Source organism: Chiloscyllium punctatum, chromosome 5, assembly GCF_047496795.1.
Source record: "Chiloscyllium punctatum isolate Juve2018m chromosome 5, sChiPun1.3, whole genome shotgun sequence".
In the NCBI taxonomy this organism is placed as follows: domain Eukaryota; kingdom Metazoa; phylum Chordata; class Chondrichthyes; order Orectolobiformes; family Hemiscylliidae; genus Chiloscyllium; species Chiloscyllium punctatum.
In genome coordinates, this window is record NC_092743.1 from 35,626,659 (window position 1) to 35,641,049 (window position 14,391).

At 37.9% G+C, this 14,391-nt stretch overlaps 1 protein-coding gene across 3 annotated transcripts in view; it reads left to right on the plus strand.

Annotated features, from left to right (window-relative positions):
- oxsr1b (oxidative stress responsive kinase 1b) overlaps positions 1–14,391 on the plus strand; it is a 178,743-nt gene that overhangs the window by 70,729 nt on the left and 93,623 nt on the right. The gene's annotated exons all lie outside the window — the stretch shown is intronic.

The window sequence follows — 14,391 nt, forward strand, 5'->3', positions numbered from 1 at the left end:
AAAACACCTACTCCATTTCAGACTGAAAATCAGTCTTGACATCTTCATTTTCTGTATGACAAATATCTATGCTATCAAGAGATTATTTTTATTCTGCCAAACAGCAAGCCACGCGCCAAATTCAGGGGTCAGGGTTTTTCCAATGTTGTATCTTCTGACCCTGCCACCTGAAAAGTCAGTAAACTTAACAACACCTAGGGATTACAAAATTCTACCAGTTATATGTAACTAGTACTAAAATTCCACTTGTTTATACTCAGTGAGAAGTCTCTAGCCCCATTTGGAGCTACTCACTTGCTAACTTCACAGTAACATTTCAGATTTGAGATATCCCTCAAATTTTTGCTGGCAACAAAAATCGGCATAGTTATTAATTATTTATTAATCCATGCAGTTTTTTTTGATGGAAATGCTTCACCAGTGCCATCACTTAAGTCCTCATTCTTGCTGTAGTTAAGACAATAGAGCAATGAATTCTGGAATCTTCCTTCGCAAGGTTGAAACTCTGAACCAGTGCAAATGGTCTGAGACCACTTGAAATTGAGTCAGTATTTGGGTTCTGACTTTTACCACCAGCTTTGCAGTTTGACTGCTAATGCTCAGTGTGTACCCATCTTTCTGTATACTACAGGTACTAAATCAGTTTAACAGGTAACTACTTCTAATTACCCACTACTGATGTAGTAGTTATTTCAAATATTGTGAATGATATACAAATCAGAACTTGCCTTCTAATTGTATGACGAAACTATAATTTGTTCATCTTGGCATGCAATACTGGTGTGGAATTTAATTCACATACAATGAAATTAGATGGACTTTGTTACTTATGGTTGTGACCCAGTGCCGAATAGTTAGAGTTTCAGTGTAATGTTCAAAAGATCACTCAAATTGAGCTTCCTTTTTACCATCTGTGTCCTCATGTGCATAAATAGGTTTCTTTCAAAATTGGAGAAAAAAATACGTAGAAAAGAAGCCCATGGCTTCACTAAGAAAGAACAGGATAATATAATGGTGTGTTCAGTATTTCGCAACATTATAGCAATGTAATTTGAATCTTAAAGGTTACATCACAAAGGAGGCCTTTTCAATTTTAGAGAAGATTTGTGGATCAGGTTGTAAGTTTGCTCGCTAAGGTGGTAGATTTGTTCTGTGATGTTTTGTCACCATGCTAGGTAACATCAGTGAGCCTCCAATGAAGCTCAAAGGAGGCCATTTGGCCCATGGAGTGTATTGACTCTTTGAAGGACCAATGAACCAAGTACCATTCCTCCATCTTTTCTGTAATCCTGTGAATTTTTTTTTTTTACAGATGGTAATCCTGTTTCTTCTGGAATGTCTTGACTGAATCTGTCTCCATTGCATTCCCAGGCAGTGCTTTCCAGATTCTAACTCTTTGCTGTATGAAAATGTTTCCTGTTATGTCACCATTGCTGCATTTCCTAGTTGTCTTTAATCTACACCATGTAGTTCTTGACGTTTATCCCAGTAGAAACAGGCTTTCAAAAACTGCTCTGTCCAAGCCCCTCATAATTCTGAGCACAGTTATAAGTTTCTCAACTTCCATATCTCCAAGGAAAACAGGCCCAACTTTTCCATTGCAGTTCCTCATTATGGAGCCATTCATACGAATCCTCCAAACAATTCAATCCTTTCCCACAGTTCCTAAGTTCTGCTGCTCAGACTTTGGCACGGTTCTAGCTGAGTGAGTGTTTTATACAACTTTTAACATAAATTCCTTCCTTTTCTACACACTAAAGAACAATACTGCACTTATTGTTGGAGGGCTGTTTGGCCCTCCAACCCTGTGCTGGCAACACTTAGTTTTAGTATGAAAGGAAAAAAAAGTCTTCCCTTTTATAGGATCAGTATCCCTCTATTCCCTTCCTTTTCATGTATTTGTCCAGGTGCTTCTTGAATGTTGCTAGAGTGTCTGCTTCCACCACCTTGGGCAGCACATCACTGTGTGTAAAACTTGTCTCGCACATCTCTTTTAAACTCATCTTCACTCTCTCTTTCCCCCCACCCCCCCCCCGCCAAGTGAACTTCAATCGGGTTGCCCCTCAACCTACTGCATCCCGGTGAAAATAAACCCAGTTCATCCAACCTTTCTTCATAGCTAATATCCCCCATACCGGGAAACATCCTGGTAAACTTTTTCTGCCCCCTCTCCAAAGCATTCACATCCTTCTGGTAGCATGGTGACCAGAACTATATGCAATATTCCAAGTGTGGCCTAACTAAAGTTCTGTAAAGCTGTGGCAAAACTTGTCTATTCTTATACTCTATGCCCCTGCCAAAGAAGGCAAGCATGCCATAAGCCTTTTTTCCTACTTTCTCTAGCTACACTGCCACCTTCAAACGCAGATCCCTCTGTATATTAATACCCCTAAGAATTCTGCCATTCGCTGTATAATTTCTACCTGTATTTCGCCTTTCAAAATGTGGCAACTCCTATTTGTCCGGATTAAATTCCATCTGCCATTTTTCTGCATGTACCTCCAACTGATCTATATCTTACTGCATCCTCTGACAGTCCTCTTCGCTATCAGCAACTCCATCAATCTTTGTATTATCTGCAAACTTATTAATTAGACCAGCCACATTTTTCTCCAAATCATTTTTGTAGACCACGAACAGCAGAAGTCCCATCACTGATCCATGTGAAGGACCACTTGTCGCAACCCTCTATTCAAAAAGCATCCTTCCACTACTATCCTCTGTCTCCTATGACTAACTCAGTTATGCATCTTTTCTTGTCAGCTCACCCTGATACCATGTGACTTCACCTTTTGTACCAGTCTACCATGAGGCACCTTGTCAGAAGCTTTACTGAAGTTTATATAGACAACATCAACTGCTTTTTCCTCATTAATCATCATCATCATCACCATCTCAAAAAAATCTCAATCAAGTTAGTGTGGTACGACTTTCCCTATGCAAAACCGTGCTGTCTATCGCTAATAAGTCTGTTTGCTTCTAAATTCGTATAAATTTTGTTTGTGAGAATCTTTTCCAATAATTTTCCTACCACCAATGTGATGCTCATAAGCCTGTAATTTCCAGGATTCTCCCTGCTACCCATCTTAACAATAGCATAACATTGGCTCTTCTCCAGTGTTCTGGGTCCTCACCTGTGGCCAAAGAGGATATAAAGATGTCTGTCAATGCTCAGAAATTTGTCCTCTTGCCTCCCTCAATATTCTGGGACAGATCCCACCCGGAATCTCCCCTGTTCATTTGCCATGTTCTTCTTCTGTCCTACACCTTCAATGTTTAGTGAAAGTAAACACAGGTCCTTCACTCTTAACCCCTTTAGAATTTTATGCTTCATATTGTTTCCCTATATTCTTTTTGCCAAATTAATTACTTAACACTCCTCTGCATTAAGTTTCATCTGCCATTTCACCCACCCTTATCATTAATCTGTCTCTGGTCAATTCTATTCTCCTCACGGACATAAAGCTTTCAGGTTTTGTACCTTCTGTAAAGTTTGAAACTGTACCTGTACACCAAGGTCTACTACGTGTTTGATATACATCAGGAAGAGCAAAGAGCTTAAAACTGGCCACTGGGGAACTTCATGATAAAACTTCCTTCAGATCAAGAATTAGAACAGTGGTTATTTTGTTCTTTGTCACTTAACAATGTATGTGACAATAATGTCCCCTGTTTATTCCATGAACTATGACTTTCAAATCCATTTCAGTAAAATCCATATACAGAGGAACCTCAATTATCTGAATGAGATGGGCAGGCACAATTTCACTCGTATAATTGATTATTTGGTTAATCGATTCAATGCCTTTCTTCTAGGGCTTGTGATGTTTTCTATTAAATCTGCTCCCTTTTCAGGAGACGAGAGCACACCGCGCATGAGGCCCCTCTGCCCATCCACCCAAACCCTAGCCAACACCACCCCTCCGACCGCCTCCAAAACCCCATAAACAGTGCCCTCTTTCCCCCACCCCCCCCCCCCCCCCCCAAAACCCATCCAACACCACCCCAACACTGCCCCTGCCCTCCTGCCTCCAAAGCCCCATCCAACACTGCACACCCCAACCCCATCCCCTCTCTTTCCCCCCCACCCACCCAACTGGACACCAACAGTCAGACTGCTGCTACATTTCTGGGGTAAGTCTCCAATTAGCGCACACAGGCAGCCACGCATACACACCATTTTGACAAGTTGCACCTCTGCCCTGTATGGGACAATATTAGAGAGAATACCTGGGAAAAGTGAGTTTAGGGTTTACCCCTATGTAGAACTCCAGGTAAAGTGTGGGGAGAGGGCGGGAGGTCAGTTATTTGGAGATGGTGCCTGGGCTCTCATCTATGTCCAGGACTGTTCTCGGCAGAGATCGTTTTTAATCAGGATAAACAAAAGACGCGATCAGGGTTGAAACAGCTCTTTGATGTAATGTTTCTATTGGGATCTCGAGATCTCCTTTGGATAATCCGATATTCGGATAATTGGTATTCAGATAATTGAGGTTTCTCTGTATATAACATCAATAGCATTGATGTTCTGAACCCTCCCTATTAACTCATTGAAGAACTGAAAGATAGTGAAACACCATTTGCTCTTAACAATCCAGGCTGGTTTGCCATAATTAACTTAAATTTACCCTAGACACTTAATTTTGGGCTAATAATGAGACAAAATTTTTAATTTGCATGGAGTCCCTGTTTCTGATTTGGATGCAAAGTCACCAACTTGGCTTTGGAGGAATTTTTCAAGTGAAATTCCAGGCCAAGAGCCTTCTCATTCAAAGCAGTGCAGTTGAGTCTAAGAATCCACGTAGGCAGCAGTAGGCTAGATCAGTGCTGAAACAGAGCACGTGGCATATTCCATAGTTAAGTGTTTTAACCACACTATTGAGAGTAGCTAAGTGTGTATGGTAAACAGAAAGGTGGATTATACCATGTAGGTTTGGGAGTAGGGTATTGGGTTTATGGGTAAGGGATGTGGGCAACATGCAGGCAAATGGGGCTGGTCTATTTTGGGAAACCTGACTTGCATGAGTGATTTAGACTGAAGGGTCTCTTTAAATCTGTGACTCTAACTCTGAGTTAAAGATCTCTTTTTGGGTGGTTTGAGATGTCACGTAATTACTTATCACCTAGAAAATTGGCATGGTTCTGATGTGGATTCTTATCTATATTGCCATTATAACTACTTTCCTATCAAATAATCTGGGCCATTCTTTCTAAAGGCCTCACTTCCAAGGTTAACCTGATAGGCCTGTAGTTGCTGAGTATATCTTTGCATTTTTTTTAGAAGCAGAGAGAACTTTTTTTTTCTCTCTGGTATTACCTGAATTGAGGGAAAGCTCAAATTATGGCTCTACAATTTTCCACGATCACTTTCCTCCATGTCCTTGGCTACATCTAATCAGGACCTGGTGTTTTATCTACTTTAAGTACAGACAGAATATGCTGAGGACACTCCTTACTTTCAAATGACTGAGCTGTCACCTCTTTTACCATGACCATAGTTTTTCTTGGTAAAGATCCATGTAAAGTATTTATTTAATACCATAACTACCTTCAGCTTCCACGCAAAAAATCCATTTTTTAAAGTCCCTCATTAGCCCTGCTGCTGCTTTAACGCCGTTGAAAAACTTTGGATTCCCTTATGTTCCTGTTAGTCTGTTCTCGTGGTCTTTACTTTTTCAGTTATCCTCTGAATCTTCTATATTCATCCTGGTTCTCTGCTGTATTATCAACTTGACTTCTATTATAATAGTATTTTTTCTTTAAGGTTTGCATTCTGTCATCTAGGGAACTCAAGATCCTTATTTATTTTTCCTACCTCTCCCTTCACAGGAATATTCCTCTACTGTAGTAGTGTTATCTCCACTTTTAAAGTCATCTCATTATTTATTTACTGTTTTCCCTTCCAACCTTGAGATTCTTTGCATTAATATTAGAAACAAGGGTTAACTGTTAGGTGAAAACCAAAAATACTGTGTATATTTCATTGGAACGGACGATTAAAGAAGACATAGTGAATGTTTTTACGTCTAACAATATAAGAGGGTAAATTGTAAAGAAATACTGCTATTGGTTTGCAGGTGCCTCACTATTTTATTTTAGTCAGGACAAAAGCTTGCCTGCAATGTTAGGAATTTGAAATGTTATTAATACTTTAGTCCTGAGATATATTCGGGGAATACTGGTTCTATTCCAGCTTCATTTGGTGATGGAGAAATGAATAATTGCATTTGTTTTCAAATTATCTAAAGGTCTTGATTAGGTTCCATCTTGTAACCCTCCCCTGAATATCCACAATTTCTATAAATTACATAAACCAGTTGCTCAGTTTTGAGTGTCCTTTTTATTCTATATATAATTAGCATCCAAATTCCTCAAGGCAGCATTCCACATTCCTTTTCTTTCTATAAGCCATCTGCACCAAGGAATCAAATTTTGTCATGTAATGACTTTCACCTGCCCATTATTTATGTAATTTGATCATTCTTGGAAGTTGTAAATGCCAAACAAATCCGAACTAACTTAATTGTAGCAGGAATCTACAGTTTGCTCAGCCTGATGTACCGAAATCTGTCCTGGCCTGTCAACATTTCTGAAGTTTGAGTCATTCTTAGTCACGTATAAGTGGTGCATATTTAGAATCTGTGTGAATTTAACATGGCCATATAAATTAGCCTTCTATTTCCAACTCTTCCTTTCCTTATGTCAAGAATATTAAGATAACTTACACTATTTTTTTGAAAGTGGTGAAAAATGCAAAGAAGCAACTTGTGTGAAAACATGATTTGGAGATGCCAGTGTTGGACTGGGGTGTACAAATTTAAAAATCACAACACCAGACAATAGTCCAACAGGTTTAATTGGAAGCACACTACCTTTCGGAGTGCTGCTCCTTCATCACGTGGTTGTGTGACTATAACCTGATGTTGTATGATTTTTAACTATGTGAAAACAGTGCTTAAAAGTGTTAAAAGTGTAGTGTCGACAGCTGGCCATCCAATTATCAGAATAATGATTGATATACCTATGATAATGCTGAAGATTGGTCAGTTTACACAGGATGAGTTGTGAAGAAGAGTTTTTAAAATTCGTTGTTTCTTTGTAAGTGAAGTTAAAGGGACCTAACTGATTTTCTAAGGCTTTGAAGTTGAGCAGTGAAACATGTGCTACTCCAATCAAGCAATCAGCGCACATGTTTAGTTTATGGCCTATATGTTTTATAATATAACTTTATTTCAGAAATTAAAGTTGTAAATGTGGAAAAACAGGACAGCTGCTTTGGAAATTTTGTGTAAATCCAGTTCAAACCAGTGAAGGTTTGGTTTAACCTGTATTTATCTTGCAAATTCAGAGTTGATGAAAATGATTGAAATTGTGTTTTTTTTTTGGGAAAACCAGCTATACTGAGAAAGCGAGTTGTAAATTCCATTGATAATATAAATTATAATCCTAAGGTAAATCGAGGATGTAAGACATCGGGCTAGGTTACATCTGGCTTTAACATCATCCATGTCTCTAGCGATTGTGATGGTGTTTAGTTCCTCCCCGTTATTCTTGAATATTAACAGTTTATTAAAAATACCTTCTAGCATAAAGATTGATACAAAGTATATGTTTAACTCTTCTGCTATCTCTTTTTGTTTCCCAAAACTATTTCCCCAAATTCATTTTCTGAAGTCCCTGTGTTCAATTTGACCCCTCACTTTTTTTTGTATTTAAAGAATGTTGTATTGTTGGTTTTTATATTCTTTGTTAGTTTGCCTTTGCGGTTTATTTTCTTCATTATTATCTTCTTAATCCTCCCTTGCTGAATTCTGAATTTATCACATTCTGGCCTAACACTGACTTTTGCCTCCTTAGATGCTTTTTCTTTTAACTTTTATACTTCCCTTAATGACCTTGGTTAGCCATGGTTGATTCACCTCCCTCTTGGAATCCTTCCACTTTACTGGGATACATTTTGCTTAGATTTGAGTTACTTCCTTAAATGGCTTTCTGGATTAGTGGTGCTGGAAGAGCACAGCAGTTCAGGCAACATCCAAGTAGCTTCGAAATCGACGTTTTGGGCAAAAGCCCTGGCTGCCATTGCTTGCTTACTGTCTTTTTTTTTCTCCTCTATCTACCCTGTCCAATTCACCTAACTCTATTCTCATTTCATTGTAATTCTGTTTATTAAGTCAGCTCCTCTAAGATAGCAGGGGGATCTGGAATAGAAAAAAAATAGTATAACTCTCTCCTGTGCTGACGCTAACACACACCCTAGCATCTTTTCAGATCCTGTAAAGTCCCTGTCCAAAGGCTGTAAGTTAAGGATGTATAACTTGTACTTCTGTCTCCTTTTTGTTTACTGCAATGCAGAGAGAGGGAAGGAGAAGGACATTTGTATATGATACATAGCTTTATGGTGACATTTGTATTATATACAAATGCCACCATAAAACTATGTAAAGTGGCATGAAGTTCCTAATGTTTTCAGATAATTGCCAAGTAGCACACCAATTTTGCACATGTGGGTGCAGTCCTCCACCTAGTGGTGATGCTGGCCACAAACATTGCTTGAGCAATAATGTTCCCAGCAGGATTATATGTTTGATCATGTGGACCAAGTAAAGAATCAGGATTATTGCCGTTGAAGTCTTGGATCAACCCTTTTTGTGAACTGTGCAGAGGTCCCCATTACATCACCTTATGTAGGTTTTTCTAGAATATGTGTGAACATTCCACCCAAGCAGTCTATCCTGCATTTCTTTTCTCTTTCACTTTGTCGTGTCTTCCTTTTCCTTGTGGATAAGGAAATAGGAGCCTCTACCAGCATAACCCTTAAGCAACATGTGACCTTATTTTTATTACTAAAATGTGATGCCTCACGTGTGCATTGAAATTTATTTGCTAATTTTATTCTCATTCTGCAAATTATTAATCTTTTTATAATCTGTTTGATTCCGTTGCTATGGTCTGTCTGTTGTTTGTTCTGACCATCTCAATGCACTGCCTCTCTTCTGCGTCATGTGCACAAACGACCAAAGTTGGACTTGATTGTGATCTTGAGTTTTTGAATCTAAAGTAGTAATGTGTGTATATTTGTAAATAAAAGTACTCCCATCTCGGATTCTTGTGGGGTCTCCCTTTCCACCTTCTGCCATTCTAAGCAGATAACCATGATCACTTATCTCTGCTGTCTGTCTTTCAGCCAGTCACTGTCTATTTTACTTGTTGGCCTTTGGATGACCTTGTGTGAGAATAGTTATTGAAGGCCTTTTGGAAATCTTTATAATTACATCTATTCATTATCCTTGCCTGCTATCTTCAAAAGGTTCAATGCCTTTGGTCAAGCAAGTCTTTCCCATTTCAAATCTGTACTGACTATTCATATAAGTTTGAATTTGAATTTTTTTCCCCTCTTAAGGATTCTATAACATTTCACTGTTTCTAATGTTCAGAAAACTGTTGCTTAACATGTTTTGTGTTCTTTCTTAAATATATATATTAATGGTAGCTACTTTCCAGTTTTCATTTCACTTTCACCGGGTGGGCGGCACGGTGGCACAGTGGTTAGCACTGCTGCCTCACAGCGCCAGAGAACCGGGTTCAGTTCCCACCTCAGGCGACTGACTGTGTGGAGTTTGCACATTCTCCCCGTGTCTGCGTGGGTTTCCTCCGGGTGCTCCGGTTTCCTCCCACATTCCAAAGATGTGCAGGTCAAGTGAATTGGCCATGCTAAATTGCCCGTAGTGTTAGGTAAGGGGTAAATGTAGGGGTATGGGTGGGTTGCGCTTCGGCGGGGCAGTGTGGACTTGTTGGGCCGAAGGGCCTGTTTCCACACTGTAAGTAATCTAATCTAATCTAATCTTTACCTAATCAGTGGTGAAATATGTGCTATACTACTTGTATCTCTTCCCCAGATTGTATTTGATTGCTTTAAAGCAATCTGTCCAATCATGGTTTTTAGTAACTTTAAAGGATCATTATTATTTCTCCTGTTTTTATTATACTTGTGATTATCCTCCTTGTCTCCCTGGTAAATATTGGAGCAAGCTGATCATTTTTTTGAACTGCCTGCTTACCCCTTAGTAGCTCTAATCCTTTTCTGACTCCTTTTTGATCATGTTGCTGTAGACTATAATTTTTATTGCATACATTGATAATTTTCATAGTTCTTTGTTCTTGTCTAATCTCTGCTTTCTCCCTTGTGTTCTCCCCACTCTCCATATCGTTTTGTATCTCTTTCCTTATTCTAATTTTTTTTCTATAGATCATGATGTCTTTGTGCTGCTTAAACATTTTTCTTGGGCTTTGAATATCATTTTAAACATTTTCCATTTTTCTTTTATGATCATTTGCCATTATTGTTCATTTTGTTTTGCCAACTCCTGTTCAGAGCTTGTCAGCATTCCTCCAATTCAAAATCTGGCCATTTGTTACTGTCCATCATTGGTAAGGGTCCAGAAGTTGCCTCAGCGCCAAGCTCTGAATTCCTTTCACATACCTCTCGACCAGTATCTTACTTCCTGCTTTGAAACACATGTCTTTTTCTAAGCTCTGGTAATCTAATCTAGTATTCTTGTGTTACTCTGTTCCATAATGCTCCTGTCAAAGCCTTTGTATCAGTTGTGTTTTTCACAGTCGTTATCTTTAAGCTTACTGTGGTCACTGTTGCTAAGATGTTCTCCTACTTTCATTATTTAACTGAAGAATTCATCCGGCACTAGTTCCGGGAGTGAATCTCTGTTGTTAAACTTCTAATATACTGGTTTCGGAAGAATTTTATATACATGGCAGTAACTTTATTAAAATAAAAAAAAGCTGCAGACCAAGAAAAACAAAATACTGGGCAAACTCAACAGGTCTGGCAGTACCTGTGGAGAGAGGAAAACAGTTAACATTTCAAGTTCAGTGCCTCAGTTCTTGCCCTGTTGCTTCAAGACCCCTGTTCTAATTTTTGAATGCAATTTGATTTTTAATACTGTTTGTCCTCATTTTATTTTTTAACTATCTTTAAATTTACATGTTGACAAGCATGGAATCATGGTGCGGATGTTTGGAAGCTGGTTTCAAAATGGTGTAGGATAATGTGCTACATGAGGCTGAGTGGGTGCAACTACAGAGTTTGGTCGATAAAGGTTGGTACATGTGTAAAGGAAGGCTGAGACAGGAGAAAAAGCACATCATGCCTGATATATAATTGGCTTAGTTACAATCTTTATATTAGTGAAAATATTGTAGATAGCAGTCCCTCAAAGTAGTTTACACTACCTGAAAGGAGGAATGGGATGGAATCTGAAGTTGATTTTGTTTGGAAGGCCTTAATTTACAGAGTTGGCTTTATGAGAACTGTGCAGATGTTCAAAGGAACAAATGGAAAGAATTGTGTGAAATACAATGTCTCAATTGTCAGCTGCAAATAAAGCATAATTGTAACTGAGCACGTACTGATGTAGTATCATTGATACCATCCAGAGCCATTAAATATCCATTGGTAAAAATCCCAATCCAGGTTATAATTTTAGGAGTGGATATTTATTGGAACTTTAATTCTAGGAATTATAATGCAAAAGTCTAGGTTATAATTGTAATACACTCAAGATCCACATCCTCAGGATTGAGGTTATACCGTATTTCAGGTCTGATGCTTCGATGGGGTCAAAAAAGACTTGGAGTGCAGGAGTAAATCAGTGTGCAAATAATGAAATGGTTAAATCTGGAACCTAGCTGAATTATCCAATAAGTTGATTATGGTTTAACAAAATCTTTTAAAATATGGCCCATTATTTAAAAAAAAAACTCTGGTTTTCAGATTAAATTTGGTTTTGTCAGCAATGATCAATGTATTAGTAAAACTTCTCTGTACCAGGATGTTTGTGTGACAATAGTTTGTAGAGTTTATATTTTTAAGAGATACTTGTATGCAATTGCTCAGTAATGAGCAAAGCCAAGTGTCTCTGACCAGTGGCACTACCATTATAGCTCTCCAGCTGCTTCAGAACAGACTTTTAACAATTTCATTGAAGTGATTCAGAGCAATGGTTCTCAATCTTTTTTAATTGAAGGGGTCCATTTTTAAATGAATTAGTAATCAATGGTTTCCATCAAGAGTAAAATATTCTCCATATGGAGGTGATGCACACAAATTTAATAATATGGATTTAAGGAAACCAGTTTTTACTTGCATCTGTCAGTGAGAGGGGTGTGCCTGCTGCTTAATGCAGTCTGTCTAACCTTGTTTGCTCCCCTCCTAAATGAAATAGGCAGCCTATTCTGTGCAGTGTTTGTGGTGCTGCAATCGGCGCTCTCTTTTCATTTCACATTATTTTGCAGACCCTCGAATTAATTCCAGGGCATCATTTTGGGAACCATAATTTTTAAAGGAGATGTATCTAAATATCAGTGAAGTTTAAAACCTTATTCTTAAAAATGAGCTAATTTTTTTCCTTTTTGTTATTAAAAAAAACTTGGAAAACTTTGCAAAAGACTGAGGAGCTCTTAGCTTGTCTTGTTTCTTACTGTATAGCTCTGACTGCTTGCGATTAATAATCGGTTCTTAAGATTACACGTCAACTCCATTATGTCCAGAAGAATGTTGAAGTACACACCCAACCATACTTTTGTGCATTCACTGTGGGATGTGGTGTTGGTGGCTGGGCCAGCATTTATTGCCCATCCCTAGTTGCTCTTGAGATGATAAGGACCAGTGAACATTTCATCTGATGGCTTAATTGGAAGATATGGATTGCAATTATAACATTTATCCAAACTGTGCAGTAACTGGAGAATTAAATTGTACATTGCTGCTGCCAAGTTGTGCGATGGTACATCTTAGTGCCAGGTTCCGAGTGTTAAAAACCCAAGTGTTCTTAACTTGAGAATTGAATTATAAAGCACTATGTTTGACTTTTTATTCTTTATACATGCAATTGTACTAATCCCATACTATTTTATGTCCCTTATAACATTTGCCTTCAAGTACTAATTAACCATTTGTTCAGAAATTGGTTTGTGCTTCAATCACTAACTAATAAATTCATTACTTCAGAGATGTACATTAAGAAGTAAGACAAGCTCATTAAGTTATTAGTGGCAGGACATTTAGGAATCATAATACAATTAGGCAGAATCAGCAGTTGAAGGGAAATTTTAAAATTCTTTTGAGGATTATACCGAGCAAGATGACGTAAGGATAACCAGAAGACATTGAGAGATATTGTATTCTAGGTCCCCTCAGTAACTCACTCACAAGTGCTTTATGTTTCCCACTTACAAGCGTTTTATGTCTATTCATAACTCCGCTCCCAGCCCACTCACAAGCGAACAATGCATTCCCGTTTCATTCATTCGTAACTCCCTACTATAACATTTTCTTTCATTTTATTCATAAAATTGTGGTTCTATAGTATATTTTACTATCATTAGAAAAAATTGTTTAAATTTGATCTAATCAATACAATCCTGTCAATTCCATTACTGCATTTTCACATCTTACCAGCCCTCAGTACCTTCTGAATAAGTGTAGCATAAAGAATAATACCATTCTCGCCATCATATCTCCATGAAATGTTAGAATATTCATCAGCCCTTATCCACCATCTCCTGGACCTGAATAGATTACAGAACACGGAACAGTTTTCCTAATTAGTATGTACTTGTTAAATGCCTTTTAACTGGGCTGTTGTCCCTTGAAGAAACTAACTGTCAAAACATCACTTAAATGAAATTGCATTAATGAATAAAAGTCCCACGGGCAAATAGTAAACCAGTCTCAATCCATCTGTAGTAATCAGTTTAATATCCTTTATTCTTTTAGGTACAGTTACCTAAATTTATTTATTATTAAATAAATTATTATTATTAAATTTATTTATTTATAAATCAATTTATTTAGAGTATATAGGCCTAGTATTTTTACTAATATTTACTAACTTAACAGACAAAAGGACTAACACCTCTTAATTATGCAAGCAGACTGGACAAATGCTCTTAATTCCATCAGAAGTAGCAGTAGCAGCAGCAGTTAGCACATTAACTCCTCTGTCTCTTAGGACAGAAGCCCCTCGAACCTTTGTGTATTATAGATAAGAAATGTAACACCATAGAAATTGAATTTTAATAAATGTGAGAACTATGCATAAAGGGGCTTTTCTAAGAACTGTATTTCGGGATTCTATTGCCGCCTCAAATTTGTGCTACTTGCAGTTGCTGAGTAAAGTAAGGTATTTTCATCACTCTCTGATTTTAGTCTTCATTTGACTACTGTCCCACGATGTAGAGTAATTGAATTTACAAAAGACATTTGATGAGGTACCACATGAATGGTTACTATACGAGATGAGAGCACATGGTGTTGGGGAATGCATGAGCATGAACAGAGGAAGAACCAGTGTGAATAAGTTAATCATTTTC